This window comes from Saccostrea echinata, unplaced genomic scaffold, assembly GCF_033153115.1.
Source record: "Saccostrea echinata isolate AGI-Se365-2 ecotype Australia unplaced genomic scaffold, CSIRO_AGI_Sech_v1 ptg000015l, whole genome shotgun sequence".
NCBI lineage: Eukaryota > Metazoa > Mollusca > Bivalvia > Ostreida > Ostreidae > Saccostrea > Saccostrea echinata.
The window spans coordinates 9635615-9647739 of record NW_026889764.1 but is presented as its reverse complement, the minus strand read 5'-3'; positions in this window follow the sequence as shown (position 1 = coordinate 9647739).

The window sequence follows — 12125 nt, the reverse complement described above, 5'->3', positions numbered from 1 at the left end:
GAAAAAAAAAACCTTAATACTAAACAAACATGTATCCAAATACATGTATTATGTGCCAGCTTTTAATCAATCAGGCTGAAATTGTTAGAGGAGTTGCATTTTTTTTTAAATGTACTAAATATAATTAATTTTAAGCAGGGATGTCAACTTTGTCAAGAATTCATACTCGAATATTCAGTGAAGTTATTTGAATATATTTGAATATTCGACAATATAAAAAAATTCCGGTTTATATATGCATCATCTTACTATCACGATAGGCTTTGTGTCAGTATTTGGAAGAAAAATTGGATGTAGACTTTTGCAGGTGTGCAATAAGGGATTCTACATTCGATATCTGATAGGGTTTATAATGAATAAATAGATTTAAGTGTTTACAACTAAAACATGATATCTATAGAAGCACCAACTAATGAACCAATCGTCTTACCAAAGGCTAGAGTCGCCCGCGTGGCGCAGTGGTTAGAGCGTCTGCTCTAGAGTCGCGGCGTAAGGAGTTGATCCTTACGTCGCGGGTTCGAATCCCACTGTGGGACGTGGAAACCGGTCCTTCAGATGAGACAGTATAAACCGAGGTCCCGTGTCGCAGTAGGTGCTGGCACGAAAAAGATCCCTCACTGCTCAATGGCCGTAAGTGCCGAGTATAGGACAAAATTTGCAGCTCTCCACCGGCAAGTGGTGGCGTCTACATATGAGTGAAAAATTCTCGAGAGGGACGTTAAACAACATACAAACAAACAAACAAACCAAAGGCTAGATTGTCGTATACTTTTCCGATTTTAAATACATGAGATTAATTCGATCATCTGCTTAATGAAACGTATATAATCTTTGATTCAATGTTTTGAAAAAATAAACAAACACTTCCATTGACAATTTTCTTAGGTTATTAAATAATTTCCCAATAATGATTTTAAAAATTAGGAATATGTACAACCCCAGATAATCAAGTAACGCAACTATTCTGAAATTGAGCCCTTCACGGTATTACAGTTTGATTCTACAATGTATATATCAAACGTAATTTAATTATCAATGAAATTTATTTTGATAAGTAAACTCTTTACGTTTTTTGTATAGTCTGAAAAAGGTTTCATTTTCTTATCCTCCATTCTAGAGGATCGTATTAAACAATTAAAAGGTATGAAAACACTTTTTATATTAAACATGTAAAATTCTTGTATAATTATTTCATACCTCAAAAAGATATAATTCAGTTTGTTTGTTCGTTTGTTTGTTTGCTTAACGTCCTTTCGAGAATTTTTCACTCATATTGAGACGCCACCACTTGCCGGTGGATGGCTGCCAATTTAGACCTGTACTCGGCACTTACGGCCCTTGAGTAATGGGGGATCTTTTTCGTCTCAGCACCTACTGCGACACGTGACCTAGGTTTATACAGTCTCATCCGAAGGACAAGTCTCCACGTGACACCAGTAGATTCGAACCCGCGACGTAATGAGCAAATTCTTACTCCACGAACACCAGAGGTAACTCTCTAACTCTACACCACGCGGACGACAAGATAAGAAAGAAGAAAAAGAAACCAAGCGATCACTACTAAATAAAACAAGAATAATTTCAGCTCTGTTTTAACTAAAATTTATGAATCATATGTATCTTTTTGTGAAATCCAAAACACACTGAAAATTCGATTTTTAAATTCATATTCGAATATACGACTTATTGAATGAATATTCGAATGTTCGAATATTGGTTGACATCCCTAATTTTAAGTAACCTTGTCAACACCATGGTACTTCAATATCAAAACCAAAATATTCCAAAACACGGAAAGAATATGTATCATAATATGGTCTTTTTGTATATAAACGGTACAAAAATAAATTTAAAACGACGAAAATTGTTGATGGAGCAGCATTTTGAAAGAATTTTACAGCTTTTCTATTAGTAACCACGGCAATTAAAAATCCATACATAAAGTTATGCATCTTTTCGTTTGTACTGTGTACAAAGTTTTATTGGAATCGGATCAAAACTGTAGGAGAAGTAGTAGCATTTTAAAAAAATGTTTTCAGACTAACGGACACCTTACCGATGTATAAGCTTTTTTCCTGGTCTCTGCACTTTTGAGACCATTTGTATTTGGTGGAAGTATTGGAAATAATCTCTTACCCGTTAAAGCAGCAGGTTCTTGACAAAACTGACCCAAAGATGACCAATGATCCTAAAATAATATATATATTATATATATATATATATATATATATATATATATATATATATATATATATATATATATATATATATATATATATATATATATATATATATATATATATATATATATAGGATCTCCCATGATTTGTAGTTGGATATGATTTTTATCCAACGAGTTGTGTGTTTTTTATCCCCGAGCCTTGGCGACGAGTTGGATAAAAGTCATATCCAGCTACAAATCATGGGAGATTCTTTTTATCCCATGTTTAATACTTCACAACCAATATTTTACACTGTTTTATATAGGACTCCACTTTATTTTACTTCATCGCGCTAACGCAAAAACCATTGTGACGTCACAACTGTGGATTATGAAAAAATTATCCAATGAGTCATATCCACGGGATAAAGGGGTAAACATGGGATATATATATATATATATATATATATATATATATATATATATATATATATATATATATATATATATATATATATATATATATATATATATATATATATATATATATATATATATATATATATATATATTAGAGATGTCAACGAATATTCGAACATTCGAATATTCATTCGATGAGTTAATATTCGAAAATGAATTTGAGATTCGAATATCGGTGTTTTTCAGATTTCACAAAAAAGGTAATAAATTTTAATTAGAACAGTGCTGAAATTATCCCCGTTTTATTTACTAGCGATACATTGATTCCTTTCGCTACTTTCTTATCTTATAGATCTTCCAAATTATTTCATTTTGAGTAAGGTATAAAAGAAATAAACAAGAACTTTTAATGTATAATACAAAATGTACTTTCAGTAGTATAATATGATCGGATCTAGAATCGAGGACAACGAAATGAAACCTTTCTAGAATGTCTAAGAAACGTGAAGGATGTACTTATGAAAATAAATTTTATTGATCATTGAATTACATCTTTGATAAATTCAGCCTGTAATATTGTAAAGGGCTCAATTTCAGAATAATGCATCAATTACTTGATTTTCTCGGGTTAAATATTGATTTTAAAATTTTAAAATCATTATCGGGAAATTAATGACCTAGGAAAATTGTCTATGGAAGTGTTTGTTTATATTGTCAACACATTGTATCAAAGATTATATTATATCTTTTATTAAGCAGATAACTGTAATTAATTACGTGTTTTAAAATCTGAAGAGTAAACGACGATCTTGCCCCTGGTTAAACAACTGGTTCTTCAGTTTGAGCTTGTATAGATATCATTTGTTAAATTTATATTTCGGTATTTCATATTTCACTTAAATCAATTATTTATTTTAAACATTGACAAATATCAAATGTAGAATTCCTTATTGTACACCTACAATATTCTATATCCAATTTTACTTCCAAATACCTACGCAAAACCTGTTCATGAGAATATAATGAAGTACATTTGAAATAAACCAAGTTTTATTTATTTTCTCGAATATTCGAATTGACATCCCTAATATATATATATATATATATATATATATATATATATATATATATATATATATATATATATATATATATATATATATATATATATATATATATATATATATATATATATATATATATATATATATATTAGGGATGGCAATTTGTAACCGGTTAACCGATTAATCGGTCGGAACGATGGTAATCGGTTAGGAAATCTGTAATCGGTTAATCGGAAAAAATAAAAATATGTGTAAATTTCATTAAAATTTAATTTGCAATTTAAAAAAATCTATGTAGATAAGTTATAACGTTTTTACATACATGTATTTAGATATAACTTATCAGGACTCTTCGGATGGAGGTGTTGGGGTAATTGGTCAATTTGTGCAGTGTTAATTGCTGTTTAAACAAAATGCCGTTACCCAGCTTGTCCTATATTTCTTTAATGATGATAATTAAATCACCGTTGAGTATTGTGAACTGATAACATTGTGTATCTTTTGTAGTTATCTGCCAAATTATATTTTTATGCAAACATTGTAAATTAAATAATAGTTTAAAGAGGTTCGTTCCTGAGCTTTTGATAAGATTTTTGTCTTGACCTCTATTAAAAAAAAATCTGCGTATTCACTTATGTTTTAGTTCTTATAATAAATTTGGATTTTACAATGCAAAATAAACTATATTCAATTAAAACCCCATGATTTAATTGAGCTATGCGTGTAGATTCTAAAAATATACGTGATAAAAAATTTCTCAATGCTTTTGATAGCAGGATCCAACCTCATTAAACTTTGTTTTTGTTTATGCTGACAAAACAGAATGACCGTATGTAATATTTGGGGGTCGTCAGTAAGTTATCAATGCCCTTGATACATGTATCTCATGGATGTTTTATGGTTTTCCTTTCGAAATTGAATTAAAATACGTAAAGTATACAGATCAGGCATAAACAGAATATTACTAACGGCGTATTTCTTTTCTTTTTTAATTTATATATTAATTTATTAGGAAGGGGGATATCAATAGAATTAATTTTAAAAAACAATGTCCGGAAAAGTGTATTGTTACGATTAACCGGTTAATCGGTCGGAACGTCTTACGGTTAACCGATTGGCAAATCTGTATTCGATTGCCATCCCTAATATATATATATATATATATATATATATATATATATATATATATATATATATATATATATATATATATATATATATATATATATATATATATATATATATATATATATATATAAAGCACTAAATATGACCAACGACACGAACAATAATAATTGTCAAATTTTCGGGACGACCTGTCCCTTCCTCTGGACAAAGAAAAAAGTTAAGAAGTCACAAAAACAAAGGAAATAGAGAAGTAAAAACAACTAGCACTACTACTAAACTACCAAGCACTAAATATTTACAATGTTACATGTTTAATTTGGAGTTTATAAACGGTTGTGAACAAAGAAATCCGGAGCGCTATGAATTGAAATTGACTTCAAGTAGACATTTAGCTCTGACACAGACAGCTTTAACAGCCCCATCACAGGCCGCAGCTACAAAATACTAGGGAATTTGTCCTGTCAAACAGACAACTGCATTTATCTCATCAATTGCAAAGTTTGCTCCAAACAGTATGTTGGAGAAACAGGAGATCTCCGCAGGAGAGTCAATAATCACCGTTCTACCATTAGGACCAAAAAACTCAATGAACCCGTTGGGGAACATTTCAACCTTGAAGGTCACAAATGGGAGGACATGACAGTAGTGGTTATTGACCATAATCCAAGATGGACAGGCACGCAGAGAAAAGGCAAGGAAAAGTTCTGGATGCACAGGCTGAAGTCATTCCGCCCTAATGGTATTAACAAACTTAATGACTTCACCAGGATGAACGTGAACTAGACCCAATCCCGGATTGTAACAAACAAGTTCATTCTCTCTATATAGTGTAAACTTTACCATTAATTCGTATTAGCAATCCTGGAACAACCTACCCAAATATTTACAGCTTACATTTTTGTTTATTTCTTTTTTCCGATTTCCAAATTTATAATATATCCAAATTCATATTTCAAAATTGTCCTTCCATATTATCTTTCTTTAATTTCTTTTTATCATGTAAAGTTACGCTATTTTGAAAGAATAAGACAATGTACGATTTACTGTTGGTCGTAATTAATTAGCGATAATTAATTCGTTCAATTATGTAAATCACACTTCACCAGAGTACACCCGATACACCGGACGCAATTCACAGCGCTCCGGATTCCTTTGTTCACAACTGTTTATAAACTCCAAATTAAACATGTAACATTGTAAATATTTAGTGTTTGGTAGTTAAGTAGTAGTGCTAGTTGTTTTTACTTCTCTATTTCCTTTGTTTTTATGACTTCTTAGCTTTTTTCTTTGTCCTGAGGAAGGGACAGGTCGTCCCGAAAATTTGACAATTATTATTGTTCGTGTCGTTGGTCATATTTAGTGCTTTATATAGATTTCCATCCGAGACCTTGTATCTACTTAGTAGATCCGACACTTAGCATATACAGTGTTGTTGGTTTTTAGTGCTTTATATATATATATATATATATATATATATATATATATATATATATATATATATATATATATATATATATATATATATATATAAAACGGTTCACTTTATAGCAAATGAAATAGAAAAAAAATAAAAGAAAACAATGACGATTATGTTATAATTGATTGATTTTTAGTTGTTTTACGTCCCATTCAAGAATTGTTCACTCCTAGATGTATAGACACATCACCATATGCTGGTAAAGGGCTTCAACGAACAAGGTACGGTTTCAATACAAGACTTGCCCTGTGTTTTTATTAAAAATGAAAGTGTTGTAAAAAACTAAAACTCATGCTTTCTGAATCATTGAAATTCCATGCAGAAAGATCATACAAATCATTTTTCTCACATGGCCTTCTAAATGCCAATTGTGACTTCATAAACTTGTGCGTTTTCTTAAAAAGTTGCAGAAGACACCAATTATCAATGGAATTTTCTTTCAGATAATATTGTCCACAGGCATCGCCCAAAAAGATTTTGAGATATGTGTTTTTTCCAAAGAATTTTACACAACATATCAAAAAATTAAAGTGGGCGACGGCTGTGGACACTATTTTCTTAAAGAAAATAACCCTTGAAATTGGTCATTTTGCGGCTTTTTCTGTTTAAAATAGAGAAATGCATCACGTCAAATTTCCAGAATGGTACTCCTTCATGCCATATTCTTTCCTGATTTATCTCAGTCATATACTCAACTAATAATTAAGCCAGTTTTAAAACTTTTTGAAAACATTAAATTCTTAGGGCACAATAAAGCTAAAACCGTATCTTCTTCTTTATATATGGCACTCGGAGCCATTGAGCAGTAAGGGTTCTTTGTCGTGCCAAAGCCTACTGTGACACAGGACCTCGGTTTTTAAGATCTCATCCGAAAGACCAGTGGCTTTCACTTCTAGTGCATGGTGCTTGGCGAAGGGACAGTTACTGCCTCTGTTTACGTCTTAGGTTTGAAGAGAATCGAACCCATGCCTCCCGATCACTAAGAGAACGCCCAACCACTATGCTGCTGTGACCAGTACGATTAAGTCTGGGACAAGATGAAAAGTCAAGGTTATGCGTTCAGTTGCAAAGTAAATCATATTTTTGGATTTTTGGAAGGCCTGTTGACAACAATATATTTTGAAATGAAAGATGTAGAACAAAATATTGGATTCAAAAGTCAAGTTAAAGGTTAGAAGGTCAAAAAGTGTCATACTATTTTGAAAGTCTGATGTTAAAAAATATAAATATCAAGGTTCAATTGAATTGTGTTTCGTCTGGATTTGTTCACTGCAATTTTTCTAAACGGTATTAGAGATTTTATATAAGCTTTATCATATACTTTCCTTAATATGACATCGCAGACGAATTTAATATCGATAAGAGTAATCTGTGAAGGATTTTGCTTTAAATCCCCTCTTACAATTGAAGAACCCATATACTAAATATACAATGTACTTTGTCAAGATAAATACAGCTTTATCACTTGCGATGATGTAAATCATTTTCAATTGCAAAATGAAAGCCCCACAGAAATTAAAATGAAAGCATCCGAGTATTCAACGGCTTTAAAATTGACGAATAAAGATCAAAATTCATAGCATTTATCAAGAACAATAATTACGTATTTTTGATCGCCCATGGTCAATAAGCATTAAAAATAAAACATATTTATTTAATATTCTTTTTCAATATCAGCTTTAAAATAAAAAACAACAAAATGATTTTTTTAACAGATCAAGGCAAATTGGGGTATAAAACTACAATGGGGATCAGTATGCATAAGTGGTGATAGGTCAAAGGAAGTTTAAACCGGAGGTGTTGTTCAAACAGTAAACAAGTCACTTATATGGACTGAAGATATAAATCTAAATAAACAAAAATCAGACTGCCCTTTTTATAAAATCAAAGTTTCCTTATTCTACAAGCATAAATGATGTACATCCGGGATCTGCTAGTGTGTTGCTTGTAACTTTTCGAGGGCTGGACAACTCATGTTTACTTATGAATCCAGGATTATATAATGATTTACAACAATAGTCATCCATTCCTCTTTTCTAAAGGAGGATTTAATTTCACATTCATCTTAGAAGAAAAGTAATATTATACATTACGAGAATCAGAAATATTATATATAGTATTTCTTCCTCAACCTTCATTTCTTTCCTTTTGCAATAAGTCACAACAATCGTAAGTATCATTACATATAATAATCGTATTTATGGCATGTCATATATAAGACAACAAAGAATATTGAATAAATTAAGTAAAACTTTCCATACCCCAAAATCTTCTTTGCTCCATGACTGCGGAAACTCAGGTACATTGTGAATTTACTTCCTTGTTTTGGAGTTTACAACTACACCCCCTTAAAGCTTTCATATTTAGGCAGGAAAAGGAGGGTATTTAAACAGACAATACTAAAACCAATCCTGGTCACTGTAGTCGAAATGACCTACATTAATGATGTGAATGAAAGGGGGAGGAGTATACAAGTCTGACCATCAGAATTTTTATATAAATGTAATCGGATAAGTATTTAGGTGAGAAATAATGAAGGAGGCTGATTCATTATTACATTTGTCAACTTTCATATACTCCCAATTAGTCGATCTATTTTAGTCACTTAGCATAAGCATTTCTTAATAAATAAAAAAAAAACAAAAACAAAAACAAAAGAAACAGTAAGTCTTTTTATTCATGAGCAATTTTTTACTGCATATATAAAGTAGCGATTTTTTTTTAAACTTACTAATTGATTATACACTATTTTATATTTCAATTCATCTCCTTGAAATTAACTTTCAACTATTTGATAATTTTATACATATTGCATCTAGTCTTATTGATAAAACACACCCATGAGTTGTGACTTCATTGGATCTTGAGGAAGGGATCTAATTTTGATACAAAACAGAAGCAAACATCAACCACATTTTCTTTAGTGTTCACTGCTTCTGAGCAAATTTTACCATAACCTTTTCATTGCAGATTTCATTAAGCAAACAGCTTTCAACAGATTTGCAAATGATTTCATTGAATTCGGTGTATCTCGATTGCAGATATAAGCAAAGCTATGCTCAGCAAAGATGGTCTTTGATCCAACACTTCTGGTTGAAACTACTATCTACTGGTTCATGTAAACAAGTAGTTTTTGCTGTCTCATTTACATAATTTTCGAGATTTCTGTATGTACAATGTTCATATATACTATGATTATTATAATTGTTTGACACATGAAAACACTATATTACACAGCTTATAAAACACAACGTGAAGCATTAACTTGCCACATGGTTAATCAATTTGCAATGTTCTTCCCTACCCCGGAGAAATATTGTCTGCAAAATCAAGTCTAGGGTACCTAAGACTACTGTGTTAGAGTTTTGATCTGAAAGATTTCAAAAAGCCCAGTCTCTCTTTCCAGGGCAGTTTTCCTTTACAAAAAGAATTGATTCTTTTATATACAAAATTTATTTTGTTACCTCAATGCATGTAAAACATATCAGATCATACAGTTATGTATGCACTTTTAGTTATCTATACGAGGGGTGATCAAACAGTTCTCGAACTATCTCTACATTTTTAAAACCATAACTCAGATAAGAATGAAATTTGGCACACATATATAGTCATAAACATGTTTTATAAATAGGAGATGTTAAGTAATGTTTTGCTCTTTGTTTATGACGTCACAATGTGAAAACGTCAATATGTAGATGACTCGTGACCAAAAAAAAATGTTCACTCATTCGTACTCGAGAAAGGAACGGCTGTAAAGATTAACTTATATCTAAGAAATTCCTTTGCAGTAGCATATAATAATTTGTACAATGTTAATGAAGACAAAAGACTTGCAAGAAGTTCAATCATTAATTGGATTGAATATTTTAGTGAAGGAAGGTAGATGGTTAAAAATGATGTTCGTTTTAGTATCTGGAGCTCAGTAAAAGTAAGCTTGGAAAGAGATGTGTACTTGTTGAACAATTTGTCGTGAAAGATCGCCAAGTTACAGTTAAAGAAATAGTTGAATATCTTAACAATACAATAATTATTGAATCCCTAAAATATCATTTACTTCAGACTTTTAACCATATCAGCTATGATAAAGAGAAGGCGTCTATACTAAATCGACATTGGATAAATGACGCACCCAAAACAGAGTAGTTGAATTGTAGTGGTCACCTTGCTCATTCTGGGAAAGGATATCCTTATTCACCCATTCTGTTGCCTACATTTGGCTATTTGTGATAAATGGACTATTCTTGTTATAAAAAATAACCTGCATGGTAAGGAATATAAGACTTGGAAAAATCTTTAAGCTTGTCACCTGACGCGTGTACCACGTGATTTGCGCAGGGGAATAACGATAGCAGATATGCATTAAAACCGGAGGGGACTACTTTAGAAAATAATATACATCGCAACCTATTTTTCGTTCTTTTATGGAAGTAATTCAATTAGCTCGCAAAACTTTTTGATCATCCCTTGTACTAATATTATTTGATAACATTTGCGACATTCAACAACAAAAATGCAATGAAGTATCAAGTTAAAATAATAAGTATTACACAAAACATATAGTTGGTTTATGAAAAACAAAATACATACACAGTAACACAAGATGCAGATGATACAAACTGCATGGATGGAATCTTACAAACGCAATACTGATCTGCCTTATTTAGATACATGGAACTTATAATTCATATAAATGATCGAAACAAATCATTGAATAAAGATTTCGAAAATAGCCAATCAATTCAAATTAAAGATTCAATGAAAATACACTAAGGAAATTACACCATCCAATTGCTCACTAAAACTTGTGGTTGAATTTTATCTATAGTTTAATTTAAAAAAAAAAAAAAAAAGTAAAAAACGTTTAAGTACACTGTACTATCACATTTTAATGACTGAAGTATAAGAATCATTCATATGAATACTGTATATGGTATATAAATCCCACACGAAGACATTAATTTTGACATCAAGGAAGAGGCATGTCGGCATGTCCTTGTTAGATTTTGGAATTACATTTTGTTCTTCTCAACTGTAGATATAAATTTCAACTAGAATGCTGATATAGCATTAACAATTTGGGAATATTATCAATTTAAAAGGGCTTAAGTTCTGACGAAAAAGCAATCATTCACAATCGTAGACAATCGTGGTGATTCCCTCGGGTAGACTTCATCCCTTTTCCAAGTCTTTCAAATTCTGTTGTCAACCAAAGATATGTTCATTTACATACACGTATTCTATTATTTCGTACATGAAATCATACATTTATCCACTGATAAAAATTGAATTTAGACTAAAAGTCCGGATCAGTACCAGCATTCAGTCATAACTATAACTAAAATTAGCATCAGCCTCAATTCATTCATTGGGCATCATACACTAGTTTTTAATATTTTTCTCACTAATGTCCACCAGGACTTGTTTTATTCTTTCCGAGATAGTCCACAGGAATTCCTCTCGTTAAAAAAAGCAAATTATCTTTTTTTGACACATTCCTCATATTAACGAGGACAATGTCATTTTCTCCTTGAAATATTTCATATAAAGAAACCTAGGTAGGAAATTAAAAAGGTATATTTTTATGAAAATAAGCGATGAAATTGGCGCTGGAAATGAATATCATCATTTAAAAATGACCCTTTTGCCTAAACTTTTTAAATATATAGATCAGACAAAAGACAAAGGAAAGTTAAGTACAGACCTGTCTTTCAATGTCAATAGAGAATATATATTAAAATTCATTACAAAATAAAATTTGTTTTTAATAACAATATTACTGTTTTGTCAAACATTTTCTGATATACACATACATGTATAATGAGACAAACATTGCCAACTGCTAATTGATTTTTTCCAAAGTAAAATAGTTATC